Consider the following 17,264-nt stretch of genomic DNA (forward strand, 5'->3'; position numbering starts at 1 on the left):
CCTTTCAAAGAGTGTACACAGACCAGATATTAAGTGGATGGTGGTTATCAGCACTGATGCTCAAACACCGACTCTGTCTTGCTTCTCCCACTCCAGGTGGCAATCAGGCAAGGTCAGTTGCCTTCAGCTAATCATCTGACCCTTGGTTACACAAAGTCAATAGAATGTAAGGAGACACGAGGCAAATGTGCTAATATAAATCTTTAGACAGTGGTTGAGTGGCATGAAAGAGTTATACCCAAGACCAGTAGGAAAAGGCAACATTTTGACCATGCAATAATCTCTAAGGAGCGGGCAGGAAACAGTTATGATGGAAAGTGTGCATGAGTAGGGGGAAAACCTTTTTAGGAATTATTTGGCACAAATGTGCTTCTTGAACCAAAGAGGACAAAACTATCAATCACTAGAAGAGCAAGATACTTAGGAACTCCCACCAGTTAGTTACAAGCTACTCTTACCTCATGTACTTCTTGTTTTACCTAGATTTGTGAACTAAGAATTCAGGGCAGAAATAGAAGCAGAATCAGAGAAAGAAATACAGATTTTGTTGCTGAGCTTCATGAGGTAAGAGCAGAACTTCAATATACTGCACTCTGAGAAGTTAGAATCTTTGTACTAGGTCCATTAGCATTGAAACCAGGAAATAATTTGCCTGTGGAGACCAGCATGGAACAAAGAAACACAGAAGCAAGACATACTGACCAAGACAAATTAACTAAAATGAGGCTATGGTCCAAAAAAGGCAGATACACTATCATAGACATTTCTAGTTAAGGGACTCTCTTATGCCTATGGAAATGTCAGAGTCCGAGATGTGCTAATACTTTGTCCTGCTTTTGTATTCTTCCAGTGCAAATATCCAGACCTAGCAGGGAAGGTGATACAGCAAAGTAATTAAGAAACAGGTTTATGAGTCAAACCAGGTCCAGGTTTGAATCCTGGTTGCATGGCTTACTACATTTATCAGTCAGCTATTGCCACAATAATGCTGAGTAACAAATCACTCCCAAACTCAGAAGGATGCAAAAACTAGAATCTTTTACTAACTGAGATGTCTGTGGAACAGCTAGAGCTTAGCTGATCTAGCCTGTGCTCATCTGGTCTTGGTATTGGAACATTGGTTTAGTTCAGGCATACTCAATTTATCTTCAATTCTTCTGAGACTCACAGGCTACTTGGGCCATGTTCCTGTAACAATGAAAACAGAAGTGTGAGTTGAGAGTCCAATCACATGCAGTCATATTTTGCACTTTGCTTATGTTATAGCCAGTTACTCCCCATTGACTGAAACAAATCACAAGACCAGCTCCTAAGTCAATGGGAAAAATACTCAACCCTTTATGAGACCAAATCAAGTATCATGGCCACATTCAGTATCAGTGGGGTTGGGATATACAATCATCCAATGGGTAGGTGGGTTGGGGAGAAGAAGTGAATTTTTGAGAAACAGTAATCTAATCTACCATACTGGCTCTGTGACCTTGAACATTTTGCTTAGCCTCTCTTATTTTACTCATCTAAGGTAGAAATAAAAGTGCTCAGCACAAATGGATGTGGGAATAATATATTTCAAGTGTTTAGGAAAGTTTCTGGCCCTAAACACTTGAAGAGACAGTCATATCATCTGTCTCTCATCATTATCCTTCATAGATTCTACTGTGTCACCTCCTTGCTAGACCCACTGAAATTAATATGTGAGTATCATAATATTCAGTTTTCTTAATTGTAAGCAATAGAAATAACTCTGTTAGATTAAACTAGAAAAGGCATTTAATAAAAGAAACATTGCAGAATCAAACTCAGGAAACGGTCAGGAGAGCAGCAGGAAATTTCACTTTGAGACCATCCATTACTCACCAGGATAGAGCTGTCACTGCCATTGAACCCTGGATACTCCTCTGACCCTGAACACATGGAAGCTGAATGTTCCTGCCCACATACAGTCTCCACTTGAATAGACTCCCCTATGCTGCAGGTTTTAGTTTTACTGTTTCCTGGTAAAAGTCCTTAGCAGATACATCCTATTGGCTGAGAGTAGGTCACATGCCCATGAAAACAGTTTGGGCAAGTGATTCTTGACTTTTGCATTTTAACGTTTCTAGAAGAATTAAGTTATCTCCCTTCAAGACTTGTTTCTTAGGGAATTTCTCAAACATTGAAAAGAGTTTCAGATATGAGACAGACCAAAATTACACAGGCCATTCCAACTATGGCCTCCAGTTCCCAATTTCGGGTTTTGCCTCTGAATTATGACTTCCGGAAATTTTACAAAAGGATGTCAGTGTTTCTTTGTGAGTAATGGGTGGTCCCAATGTAAAATTTCCTTCCATTTGTTTTGAGGCTTTGTGCTTCTCCTCTTAGTACTCATGCTAATTGTGGGTGATTTTTAGGTTTTCCCATTTTTTAAAAGTAGTTTATCTTACTGGGTTCAAACAACTAATTTGGTGTCAGGCCTCTGGTTTCAATTCTAACCTTTTTGCTCTGGTTAGGATGTATTAAGGTATACATGTACAAGTTCGTAGGACTTAGAACATATTTTCATCATGTCAAACATATCAGGTATTACTATAGGAAGGTGACTAAATTGACAGATATCTAACTAACATTGTCCATATTATTCTTAGTTTGTCACATAACAGTGATTTTATGGATCTAGTTCCCTGCAGCTCTAGGTTGGTTTGAATCAGCCAGACCCTTTCGCTGGTAGAGCAGAAAATGTGTAAACTCAGATTGAATCTACTTCTTCAATTCAGCAGCTGTGTGACCTTAGGAAAGTTAGCTTACTCTCCTGGGCTTCAGTTTTTGTTTCCTAGGAATATAATAATTCTTACCTTGGAAGGATCTTTCAAGCATTAACAAAATGCATATAAACATTGGGCCAATTTTCTTATCCATTCTTCTGTAACCAGGTTGGTTTTTAACTCTTGCTTGAACAAGACAAGTTCCTTCCGGTCTTGGGATCTTTTTTTTTTTTTTGTGGTATGCGGGCTTCTCACTGCTGAGGCCTCTCCCATTGTGGAGCACAGGCTCTGGCCGCGCAGGACCAGCAGCCATGGCCCACGGGCCCAGCCGCTCCGCGGCATGTGGGATCCTCCCGGACCGGGGCACGAACCCGTGTCCCCTGCATCGGCAGGCAGACCCTCAACCACTGTGCCACCAGGGAAGCCCCTCTTGGGGTCTTTTTAATGCTTTTTGCCCCTTTTAATTGCCATCTCTTCTCACTAATAACATTCATTTATTCATTTATTTAACAAATATGTATCAAGTGCCTTCTCTGTGCCAAAGATTGTTCTAGGTGCTAGGGAGGTATCAGCATACAAGACAGACAAGAATGCTTTCCTTCTTAAAGCTTACATTCTAGTTAGAAGAGACAGTCTTAAATTAGAATGTTAGATGGTAGAAAAGACTAAAGAGAAAAATAAACCAGAGAAAGAGATAGGGAGGGTTAAGGCTGGAGCTACAGTCGAAATGAGATGGTCTCTGGTACAGATGGCTCGTTCTCTGTGCTCCCTGGTAGCTGGAAAGGCTTTCCAGTCCCTCACAGTTAGATGGGATCATATCACTAGTTTGGGCCAAGGGCTTAGTGGTAAAAGTGATATGGTCACTTCATTTAGGAATTAAAGAGAAACTGTACATTCTTTTTTTTTAAATAAATTTATTTATTTTTATTGATTTATTTTTGGCTGTGTTGGGTCTTCGTTTCTGTGCGAGGGCTTTCTCTAGGTACTGCAAGCAGGGGCCACTCTTCATCACGGTGTGTGGGCCTCTCACTGTTGTGGCCTCTCTTGTTGTAGAGCACAGGCTCCAGACGCGCAGGCTCAGTAGTTGTGGCTCGTGGACCCAATTGCCCCGTGGCATGTGGGATCTTCCCAGACCAGGTCTTGAACCCGTGTCCCCTTCATTGGCAGGCAGATTCTCAACGACTGCACCACCAGGGAAGCCCGAGAAGTTGTACATTCCTCATGGCCATTCTTCCTCTGCCACTGAGGCCATGAGCCTGCATGCTCCAGATGGTGCCAATAAAATATGGTAGAGTCTTCATCAACCTCAGTAATTGTGTGAGATACAGATTGCCTGACCAACCCACTTTGGACACATAATATGAACAAGAAATATATATTTGATGTGTTAAGCCATTTAAATTTAAATTTGTTAATTTACCACCACATTACGTATCTTATTCTGACTAATAACATTGGTTAGACAAGAACTCACCAAAAAGATGACTTTGAGTCACTATCTAAATGAGGTGAGGGAATAAACAGATTTTTCATCTTCGGATGTCAGCTTAAAAATGATCCTTCTTCAATATTTGCTTAATGCCAAGAAATTTTAAAGCTCCACAAATACAGGGGCTGAATTGTTTTGTTTTGCTTTGTTTTATTGAATTTCCAGCATAGTAGGAATTTAATACATCTTTGAAAATGAATAAACAAATATATAAATGAATGAATGAATGACACAAAAAATTGTTAGGACCCAAACATGGTAACCATTACTGTTGTATTTAACGTTTTATCTCCTTTTGCCCCTCTTATTTTTTTACCTTGTTCTTCAAATAAAAATGATAATAGATGTTTAGGTAGCCTCTTTTGATTGACAGTGATATTAATTATAAGGTACATTTAGATATAAGGGAAATAGGAGTTATATTAGAACTGAGGGGCTGCTAAATATGCCAGCTTTATGTCAGTTGAGGCATAGTTGATAATAGCTAATAATGGCTAATATTTACTTATTGAAAAATAACTATGTGTCAGTGGTGTACTATGCCTTCACATGTATTAACTTATTTGTTCCGCAGAATGGTTCTATTGGTGGGTCCCGTTGGTTCCCCATTTTACAGATAAACTTGCTTAAATCCCCACAGCTGGTAAGTGACAGAGGCAGGGCTTGAGCCCAGCTATTCTGACTCCAGAGCTGTGTGATTAGCAATTCCACCATACTGTTTCCTCCAGGACCTCTAAAGATCTACAGGAAGTTGCCAGGTCCTCAACAGACAGGTTCATTGGTCTCAAACTTATGATTTTCCATTCATGCAACTCAGCTCCTCTTAATATGTCTGCTTCTCTGTAGATCTATCTGCTGCCCTCACCATAAACTCATGGATTCTTCCCGTCTGTGAATCATTCCAAACTTTGCCAGTTTGCTTACACTCTCCTTTCTCATAACCTCAGTGATTCTTCATGCTGTTGCCCTAACATCATGGCTTCTCTCTGTAAATCCTTTCAGTTTCAACCCTGGCTACTATCTCTCTGATTTTTTCAGGACTTAAGCAAGAGTCTGTCAAAATCTTAGAAGTAGTTCAAATTTAGGTACCTGCCAGGTCATAACTTCTTGGCTACCTTATACGTCACCTGTGTTGAACCTGGTTACCAATGGTATAATCGTCTGTGGCCAAGGTAGCTAAGCCTTATGGCAGAACCAATGTTGCCTGAGGATTCTCAGATTTAAGTGCTCGATTATAGCTGTTTACTTAGAAAAGGTCATGACATGACATGACAATTGGGCAGGAATCCCAATTAATAGATGTACCATTATCGTCTACAGTGAGCCAGGCATCACACAAGACACTTAGACACATTGGATGATGTGATTTTGATGCTTGAAGGTGGACATTATCACCATTTCCATTCTACAGACAGATACTGAGTCTCTAGACTTGCCCAATGGTCCATGGCTAAAAAATAGCAGAGCAGGTATTCAAGCTCCCTTGACATTTTTACTCCATAAGCCACATTTCCTTTGCACATGTTTATTTTATTTAAAACTCTCTGCTCCCTTTCTACCTGAAATAAATAGCACACTTGAAAGTCACCACTACTGTCAATATTAGAGACATGTCAAAAGCTGTCACTTAGCCAGAAAGCTGCTTTGGAGTAACTGTGTAATATTATCCAACATGACAAGTTTTCATCCACAGTGGCAACATTAAAGCCAGGAGCATGTGGCTTGTGCAAAACCCCAAAGCCATTAGCTGAAATCCCAGGACCAGAAGGCTGAAGAATTCCCCACCCAACCCAACCCGGTCTCAACCCTGGAGAGCAGAGGGCACTCTGCACCGGTAGGTTATTTTCATTCACTGGGAAATGTGTGCTGACGTTTGCTTTCTGTGCTGGTGCTCTCTGAGCACATTATCTTCTCAGTGTGGACTGGATGAGGGAAGTGAGAAGCAAACAGCAAATTCTTGGCAGCCAGAGACAGGCAGTCAACAGAGAGAAAAGGAGAAAAGCTGTCAGGGGACCGTGGAGGAGTCATTTGACTCTTGTGATGTTTATGTCATTTTTCTTCAGTCATCAGCCTGCTGTTTGCAGCCTTGGTATTTTCTTAATAAACTAAAGATGAGAGGGAATCGTAAAAATGAAGAGACTGGAAGAGGTCATCTAAATCTCTACCTTTATCCAGATTGTCACTGCCACAGACAGGTTTTTAGCAGTTAAGATACTTTCAGGAAAAAGAATGTCCAAGTTCCAGAAAAACCCATTTAAAAGGCATAAATGATTTTCAAAAATTCATAATTCTGTTTATCTATGACCCCAAGTTAGAGTAGACTTAAAGTGGGGTTTGGTACAGTTGATTCTCCACGTTTGCTTTCTGAAGTGTTGGCCTAATCTGAAGGTTGATTGTCTTTCTGTTCACAATTCGGCAGCCAAGAGTGTCCAGGCTGCTTTGCTTGGTCACGGAAGAGAGAATACCACGGATCTTCCTTGACTTACCGTGGAGGTTATGTCGAGATACACTCAACATAAGTTGAAAATATCCCATGGTGAAAATGTATTTAACACACCTAACTTAGCAAACATGTTAGCTTAGCCTCGCCTGCCTTAAATGTGCTCAGAACATGTGCATTAACCTCCAGCTGGGCAAAATCCTCTAGGACAAAGCCTATTTTATAATAAAGTGTGGAATAGCTCATGTAATTTGTTGACTACTCTGCTGAACGTGGAAGACAGAATGGTTGCCACATATTCCTAAGTGGGGAAAAGATCAAAATTCAAGGTTTTCTAGGTTTCTGCTGAATGTGTATCACTTCCGCACCATCGTAAAGTCAAAAAATAAGTCAAACCATCATAAGTCAGAAGAATCTGTATTCCTAGTAGTTTTCCCAAAAGAGCAAAGGAGACTCTCTTCCAAAAGCCCAGCCCACACTACTATATATAAGATAGATAACCAACAAGGACCTATTGTATAGCACAGGGAACTTTACTCAATATTTTGTGATGATCTATATGAGAAAAGCATCTAAAAAAGAATGAATGTATATGTACGTATAGCAAACACTTTCCTGTACCCCTGAAACTAACACAGCATTGTAAATCAACTATACTCCAACAAAATTAAAAAAAAATAGCATGTCACTCTTAATAAACTACTCTTAAAGCAGAAAAACAAACAAAAGCAAACAAACAAACAAATGAATGAAAGCCCAGCCCAGATATTCTCTGGCCACATTTGTTCCACTTGAGTCAGGTGTCTAGTTCCAATCCAATGACTATGGCCAAGTGAGTGGGCTTTGCTGATTAGCTTGTGTTTATTAAGAATCACCCTTGGAGCTGAGGATGAAGTCATCTCACTCACACTGCAGGCTAAAAGTAGGGGGAAGGGTAGTTTTCTAGAAATCCTGTGTACCACGAGGAAATATGTTCAGGGTAGCAACAACTGATCCCATGAGGTCCTTGCCAAATCTCAGCTGGGCTATTGCCAGTCTGCTCATTGGGTGTCCTGCCTCTAGCATTGTCCCCTTTGGTCCATCTTTGATTCTGCTCCTGATGACAAACAAATGAAACTGAAGTAGCTCACATGGCATCCCAACTTCTTTATGAACTCTCCTGTCTAGCTCCTAGTTACTTTTCTACCCCCCTCTCCAGAATGAACTAGGTGAAGCTCCCTAAACATTTTTCCAGCCTTCTGCGTCTAACTCACTCTTCCTCATTCTTTAATCCCATTTCCCTCTGGAGGCCTTGCATAACCTTACTATCTTGGGCCAACTTTGCTTCACTTACTCTGTGCTTTCATGACAATCTGAGCTTACCCTCTATCATAGAAACATTCTACTGTATAGAAATGTATAGAAACATCCTACCTATTTGCTTACTTTTTTTTTTCCTTCTCAGGAATGTGAGCTTTCTAAAGGAAATGTCCACAGCTCTGTTCTTAGATCCTGGGATTCCTCATGCTATCATATAAACATTCAGTCCCGAATGCATGTGTACTGAGTGATTATGATTTGCTAGTGAACTTTGCTAGGAAGCGTGGGCATAGCGTGAGCAGAAAACAAATTCACACCCCAGTCTTATAGCTGATTCATTAAAAGAATAAATAAATTGTAAATAAATAACAAAATGTGAGAAGGAGTGTGGGGTGCCTTCCAGCATCCAAGGAGGTAGATTGAAAAGAGCATGAAACTGGGTCCTCTCTGTGGAACCTCATTCTCTTTCTCTGATCTGCATTTTCATCACCTCTACATAAGGAGCTCTCCAATGCTTAACATTCAAAAGAAGTTAATAATATTTTTATGAAATTCTACCCAAACTTTCTCCTTTGTTTTCTTGAAAAATGGGGTGGGGAGTGGTTTTCACCCTGAGATGTTTGTGGGAATACTTGGAGGAGCAGCAAACATGCCAACTCCTGTGAACACCCAGCTGCCATTTCTTTAAGCAGGTAAGTGTTCAACAGCGGGTAGCCCTTCCCTAGAGTACTGGTCTAATCAAAAAGCATATTTAATACCAATGACTGATGCCAAGGCTGGGAAAAAAAAAGAATATTACAGTAAGTGGAAATTTTGTGAATTTAATACCAATTTAAATCTAGCCTTGCCCTTCTGCCAATGCTTTATTTCAACTCACTGCCAAATAAACTTACTCCTAATTTTTAACTAATATTTAAGTTGGAAAACTCTAGGGACATGATTTGTGCTAGTATCAATGATACATTAACCTAATTAATTAAAAGCTGGCTTATAATTAAGAAAACAAAGGAACAAAGGACCCTTTTGTGATGCAGTGGCCTCCATTTATTGTCATTTTTCTCACCTTCTTTGCTCACTTGCTAATTCTCAGAATTCAATAATCTGCACTGGGTATCCCAGTCATTAGTATGAATTAGCAACACTCCACTGTAATTCACCAGAGACAGAGTTTTGATAAATGGAGAAAGGGTTTTAAAGTAGATCAGTGTGGTGAAGCCAAATTACAGGAAAGACTAGGTCCCTTTGGTAACTAGGCTTTCCTTTGGTTTCCCTATCCTGCCTTCCCTGCCATCTTATAAAATAAAAAGATAAAATAAATGAAATCTTTAAAGAAAAAACTAAATCTGAACTTAGGTTTTAATAAACTTAACATTATAAAGAGTTTGCATGATTAGAGTAAGGACTTCTAATCAATCCAGACAGATAAGATCACAGTCATAATTGCATTGGCTGTTATTATTTCCTTTTCATTTACTTGTACCGAATAGAAAATAAAGTCTTGAGATGTCTACAAATGGAAATGAAAATAATGGTTTTCAGTGATAATTTGATAGGAAGTAATTGGCCACCTGAAGAGAAAAACCCTCATCATGGAAATAATTACATATAATTGGTTACTACAAGATTGGACTGCATTTGATACACTCAGTACAATAAGTACTCTGAAACTAAAGATGCTAACATGGAGGTTTGAGGGGCTTTAGCAGCAGTGTAAATTGGAGACAATAAAACAGTTTGCAAAATGAGTAGCCAGTATGATTTGATTGGTCAACAAAATCATTTTGAAATATATTTTAATCAGCTGTCAATACTTAAAGATGGAGATTTTACACACTCATCAGGATTTATAAGGGTTTTTTTTTGGAAAAAAAGGAAATATCAGATAACACCTGGCTTTTATTGCCACGACAGCAGCAATCCTATGGAACTAGAAGATACCAGAGCCCATGGATCCACCGTGTGCAGTTAGAAGACTACCTACCCCTTGAAGATGTTTGGGTTTGTCACTCCAGGGCCAGAAACATCCTGTGTTTGTAGAAATCTTCTGCAGTTGATAGTAAGTTTACATATCTTCATTTATTTTACAGAATAAATACAGCTTATAGAAAAATAAACTGAGGCTTTGTTAAAGTGCCTCCCACAAGGAGACAAGTTAGAAGCTGAAGAAGCCAGGACATGAATCCGAGTCTTTAGTCTCTTAATCTCCTAACCTTTCAACTGAGCTGTGCTATGTCTTGTCTGAGATCATTTATGAACCTGTTCACTGGAGTAATATGTGCACTCAGGTGAAGTAAACATCCTTTATTTGGAGCTTAAAGTACTAGCATTGGCCTCTTAGATGAAACAATTTGTTTTATGTGAAAAATACTAAATGGCCAAGAAACTAGGTATGGTTCTAAGCTCTGACCCGTATGGATATTTCTAGAAAGTTTCTTGGAGTCATTTGTTTAGTTAGAAAAATAACCAGTTTTAAGTTATCACCCCTCAAACAGAGCCTATTAGGTTTTTCACCTGGTAGGATATACATCTTTTTCTCACTACCTACTTGACTTTCTCTAACTTATGACATTTCACTTTGAGCTGTTTTTCAGGGAAATCAGAACCCTGAACAAACTGAGTAGATAGTAAGTGAAGCTTCCTATAAATAAGAGACATAAAATATGACATAAATAATATTTTGGAATCCTCAAAAACTTCTGAGAATATTCTCAGCAAACATTATTGAATAGAAGGAAACTTTGTGTTGAACCATTTCCTTGTAGGTGGGATCTTTTCAGTGTCTGTCACTATCACTTTGGCAGGGATTACTTGGCATTATGTGTGCTGTTACTTAATAGAATTTTTTCCTGATTAACTTCATGATTCAGAAATAACATCTCAACAACAATTTCTCTATCCTTTTATTTATTTTAAGGCCACGCTAAATGAGGACCCCATAGCAAAATGGATATGAATAAGCAATTTTGAGAGACTATAGGTAAATTGGCCAATAAGCAAAAGAAAAACATATTTGACCTTACTAGACAGAAATACAAATTTAAAATATGTACTTTAAACAAAATAATAATGATGTATTATGAATTGCCTATTAAATAGGCAAAAAAATTAAAAATGATCGTATCCATTGTGTCCAAAACTCCTGGGAAACTGAAATAAGGATACGTTACCATATACATTATGCATTGAAAATGTGGAAATAGTTTAAATTAGGATATAATTATATGTTTGGAATTTATCATTTGGAAATAATTAAGGGTAAACACAAATATTTATTTATAAAGATGGCAATAATCACATTTTGTTATACTATTAAAACATTAAAATAATACTAGTAATAACTTGGAAGCAAATTAAATCCCTAAGTATAGTGTATCAGGTCAATTCTCTAATATCCATACACTTGAATTGCCATGCAGTCTATGATTTTGTAGAATATTTAATGATATAAAGTACATCCCCAGTATAAGTTTTATAAAACTTCTGAAAAATATATAAATATGATCCTATTTCTGTGTATACACAAACACCTAGATGTTAGAAATGTATTGAACCATACATTCTTAAGATGTCAACCATGCTTACAGGGTGGCGGAAATATGGGTGATTTTTTTGTGCTTATTTATATTTTCAAAGTTTGTTTCAAAGAATATATATAAATTCTGTTATTGATAAAAGTAGAATGGAGCATATTAAAAAGCCAGCTGAATATTATTACTTTTTAACAAATAAATCCCATACAGATGACTTAATCCTACATTCTGTTGATTCAAAAGTACCAGGGATTATTCAAAGCCAAGCTTCTATCACATCTTGCTTGGACCACTGCAATGGATGCCTAATTGGTCATGTCATTCCACAACTTAAAACCCTTCAGTGGCTTTCCAGTGCAAATAAAACCCAAATTGTGTACATGACTTGGTCGCCTGTCTGACTCTTTCATCTTATCTCACACCACTCTCTTTCCCTCTAATCACAATCACATTGTTTCTCCAATAAACTAAAAATATTTCTGCCTTCGGGACATTGCACCTGCTGTTCCTCCCTCCTGGAATGTTCTCCCCTTTCTCTCCCTATTCCAGACTTTTTGCATGACTGGCTCTTTCTCACATTCTGCATCTCAGCTCACCTGTCACTTTCTGAATAAGGAGTAGCCATCTCCTGGCAAAAACCCTCTGTGGCATCCACCTGTTTTCTAGTCTTCAGAGATCTTCTCACTGCATCCATTTTTCTTGCTTAGATATTGTTTCACAGTTCTTAAATATTGATTATTTCTATAATATTAGTTTCTTGCTCTCGAAGTGTAAACAAAGACCTGTTTTTACTATTACGTAAAATAATACTACATAATAGACCTGCTCACTATTACGTCCCCAAGCAAAAGAAAGATGCTTTGTATGTTGAAGGTGCTTCATAAAGACAAGGAAAGTTTGCCTCCCAGAATATATGGCTTCCTGTGAAGCTACCCAGCCTCAGAAAGAAAGAAAAGGATGGCTCCAGATGCCAGTAAGGACCTAAGAGCTGGAGTTGGGGGTGTCTGCCCTTTGCTTGGGAGGCAGTATTATCAGTCATTCTCCCTCTCCTCAGCTCGTTTCTATTCTGTTATCTATTCTTTTTGCAATTCAGGCTCCTGATCCTCTACTTGTTCTCTATATTTTCCCTTCTTCAGAGCTTCTACTGACTCGGTTCTCATAATTTTGATTTGCCTATAATACCTCACAGAGATTGTTATAAAGCAAAATCACCATCACAGCATTTTAATCCTTATTTCATGTAATTTCCAAATAGCTGTATTAACACCAGTATTAATACCAATATTTTTAATAAAAAGTGAAATATGATTACTGTCAACTTCTACACCAACATAAATACAATAAAAGACATATATATGATTATAATTTTTTTAGGAGTCACATTAAAAAAGTATAAAGAAGCACCTTAACATATGAAATTAATACCAATACTGTACTTTTAATACTGTGTTTTATTTTTAAAAATACTCCAAATTATTTTTTTCAACAGATAGTCAATATAAAGATAGTGAGGTATATTTTTATTCTTTTTTTTTCTATGAAGTTTTTGAAATCCAGCATGTACTTTACACTTGTGGCAGACCTCAATTCGGACTAGCCACGTTTCAAATGTTCAACAGCCACTTATGGTTGGAGGCTACTGCATTGAGCAATATGGTTCTACATCGTATATCACACTCTGTTCTACTTGAGAGAAAATTAAGGTTATTCGGGCCTTTTGGCTAGAGTATCCCCAAGGCAGATGGTTGGGAAATATAGCCTTTGTTAAGATAAATAATAGTGTCCATGGTGCTGGAGGGATGGCAGTGATGAGATCCTAAGGAATGAACTTGGTCTATGAGGAGGATAAAGGAGCAGGGGGAAAAGAGGGACCCACACACGTGAAGAAGGGAGATGGTTAGGCTCTAGGGAAGTAGCTAGAGATTGGGCCTCGGAGACCTCCCCACCTTTTCCCTGTCCTCTTCTCTCCCAATCCCCTTACCTCACCCTCCTACTATTTTCCTTAAGGTAACGGCTGCCACTCTAAGCCAACCCTATCAGGACCTCCAGAAGTAACAACGAACCCAAATTGGTCCTTCGGTATGAAAATGATTCCTAAACATATGAGAAGATGATCACCTTAGAAAGAAGAATTGGAAACATCAATAAAATACTTGGGAAAGATTTTAAACAAGGGAGAAATACAGTTAGAACACTTGCAGAGTACTGCTTGGTTCCATCAGTCTCTTTGTGTAACTTCTAAAGTTTTAAATTATTCAGGTTTCAGATTTTTTAAAAATGGTAAAATAATGACATCATGGAAGAAAAAGACCAGTGTTTTGGTATTTAAAATTATCATAGTGCAGTCAATGTGGGCTCATAAAACTGATATTACCATGACAAATTTCATCCACCCTGGTCTCTTTCTTGTCTCAACTCTTATTCTCATTGCTTAAGGACAAATTCTCTCCATGCTTTTTTCATTCAAGTTCCTCAGTGAGAAAATCTTATTTGCACCACTTTTTGCATTTGGCCAAATCATCACTTGCTGGCTTGTTTCTGGATGGACAGTTCTTGAGCCAGGTCATCGAGTGGTTTAACCAGCTGAGGCCAGGAGAGGCAATGTGAACCTCTGGGAACTGTGGACAGGTCAGGTAATAAACAATATTTTTTAGCATACTTGTGCATTGGGCAATCTGGATGGCCAGCTGGCTAGCTGCTTGGTTTTCTTCAAGGAAGTATGGGGTAGTAGATGAGAGTGTGGACTAGGAAATCAGACTTCTGGGTTCAGTAATTGATTCCATCAAGAACAAGCTGAATGTACTCAGGTGCTTACTTAACCTCTCTGCAAATTCCTCATCTATCATGGAGATACTAATAGCATTGACCTCTTAGTTATTGTGAGGGTTAACAGAGACAACCTATGAAAGCTCTTTGAATAGAGCCTGGAATATAGTAAGTGCCTTATAGTATTATTTTTTCTTGTCTCATTTATGCAGTGCTAAGCATACCTTTGGCACACTGTGCTTTGTCTTGCTGATCTTCGCAAAAGCTATGAACAATGGGTATTATAATCCCCATCCCACCTATGAGGCTACCAGCACTAATGAAGGTTAAGCAACCAGCTTAAAACCACACAATTCATAAATGGCAGGGATGGGAACTACAATGAAGGTGGAATGATTTCAAAGGTCCCAAGAGACCATAAAATATATAATACAAGAACTGAGCGACAAGAGTCAGCATACTTAGGGGCATTTCATTTCAATGTGTAGTTGATTATTCCAGAATGCAACCTCAGGATCTTATTGGTTTCCAAAAGGCCTCAATCCTCACCCTGTGTCCTATTCATTTACATGCTTATGTTGCCGAAATGCAAGACCTACCGCTGAGAGTCCCTACTCTGTACCTTTGGGTCCCACTGCCGTCAAGTCATCACTGATATGTTGAAAAGGTGTGTTCCAGTTTGCTTTTCAGAGGATGAACTGAGCCTCCTTGGGTCAAGATCAGGCACACTGTTCGAATAATGTGACTGTAGAACCCAATTTAAAGGACCAGGCTCTGGCCTCAGGGATTAGAGTGATGGAACAGCCGACAGCCTCCGAACCACCCTCTGTCTGCTTTGTAGTCTTGAAATGGTTTGCATGACGGTACAGACTGACCAGAAACCTCTTGGATTTGCAGAACATTTTCTGTCATGCTTTGCCTTTTTAAAAAGAGGTCCAAGCTTTGAACAGTTCCTCCAAAGATAGACTTTGCCTTTGGAGCTTTGGGGAAAAAGACACACACACACCCACACACACCCACACACACACACACACACACACACACACACACACCCCTGTGTAGAAAATCGTGAATGTATCACATTAAGGGTAGAGCCATTATAAATGTTGGTGCAGTTAAATTCTGAAAATCAGGACTTGGAAAGGGAATGCCTCCTTTGCTGATTGCACTGTAACTGGTGCAGCTATAATAGGCTCTAGACACTACTAGAATAGCAGATATCTGTGTGTGACTACAGAGGAATATATAAGAAAGAAAAAGACAGATGGTGTACTTAGGTGCACTTAAGTCTGATTGCATGAGTTGATAATGAATGTTTAAATATGGCACTCCAGTAAAATCAGATACCTGTAGACAATACTGGAATAACTACAGACTTGCTAGAGGGAAAAAATGAAGTTGTGGATTCTAATTTTTGTTTTTATCATTATTATGATTGTCTATTTACTTGTATGGGGATTTTCATAATTTTCTCAGAGCCTAATCATAAAACAAAAAACAATCAGTAGCATAGAAAATAGATTCTTAGAAATGAGAGGAAACTTAAAGATTGTTTCAGAGCTGTGGAAGCTAATGTCCAGATCAGTGAGATAACAAAGGTCAGACAATTCTTAGTGACAGATTGAGGATTAAAAGTCATGTCACATATCTCCTTGCCTAGTCATCACGCCACTACAAAGGACCATGCTTTCTCTCCAAGGAGATTATATTAAAACATTATAAATCAAGCAAGAATCATAAATAAAATACAAGCAACATTATTCAATTAGAGACAGTCTTCCACCCCAATGAACAACTTTGGTTTACATATTTCGTTGGCCCCAAACCAGATTAAGTAAAATTGTTTTAAAAACTTAATACAAGTTTGGCTTTTATACTGGCAAGTATGCACTCAATGTTCTAAAGGGGCCCCATTTTTAAAACTGTTCCTGCATATGCTGTCCAAACAGCTCTCCAGTTAGACCATTAAAAGTCCAAAGAGTAAAAACTGAAAAATCTTGCTTAGATCTGATGTCAAAAGATGACTGTGGCAGCAGGCGAGTCTGGAGAAGGATCCTGGCTTTGCATGTACATAGGGATGGCGAGTGAACTGATGGAAGTAATCCTGATCTTCAGTTCATGCTCCACACAGAAAGTAGACATCGATCAGAAGCTGTAAATAAACTGGACCTGGCATCTTAAGTGCCTTAAATGTTTGAAGTTAAACCTTAAATCTCATCCTTATTCTTAAAGGAAGTGGGTGAGCTTCCCATCAAAGAGACTGGTGGCATAATCAGATGAATAATGCTGCTGAATTCTGAAAGGACTTCACAATCTGAGTTGTAAAGACAGTCCCTGGTGCAGGAAGCACTAAAAATCTACATGTCACTTATCGTGAGCAGGAATCTAGGTGGTGAAAGATGCACATATTTGAAAATCAGACAGTGCTGACAGACACTGGAAACTCTTTGCATGTTGGTGGAAATGCTTTCCAATCACCACCTCAGAAACAGGTCCACATCAAGCTGTTACAGATTTTGCTAGAACACAGATGATTTTGAAAATAACTCTTCAAAAGGAAAGACCATTTCATATACAACTTTAAATTACTTCGTAACTCTTAATTTATACATTCTATAGTTGTATAAGTACAACTATAAAATTCCTTATAATTCTCACATGAATAGATACATTTAGTAAGCAAATATGATACAAATGTCACCTGTCTAGGTTCCAAAGAATTTGCTTTTTGCAACCCATCAAAATGGCAAAAGGACCATTCATTACAATTTGCAAGGGTGAGGTAAACACTGTAAAACTTGTACACATTCCTAACAGAGGAAGTGATGCTATCGGTGAAATAGAAATTTTGAAAAATTCTGGAAGCTAGAAAGCATGTGGAATCAAATTGTCATAGAAATTAGAACAGAGAAAATCATAACTATGGAGGTAAGAGCAGTTCTTGCCCATTTGGATCAGGAGAAAACTTAGCTCAGAAGGTGCAGAAAGAGCATGAGCAG

The sequence above is a fragment of the Lagenorhynchus albirostris genome, chromosome 4 (genome assembly GCF_949774975.1).
Source record: "Lagenorhynchus albirostris chromosome 4, mLagAlb1.1, whole genome shotgun sequence".
Taxonomy (NCBI): domain Eukaryota; kingdom Metazoa; phylum Chordata; class Mammalia; order Artiodactyla; family Delphinidae; genus Lagenorhynchus; species Lagenorhynchus albirostris.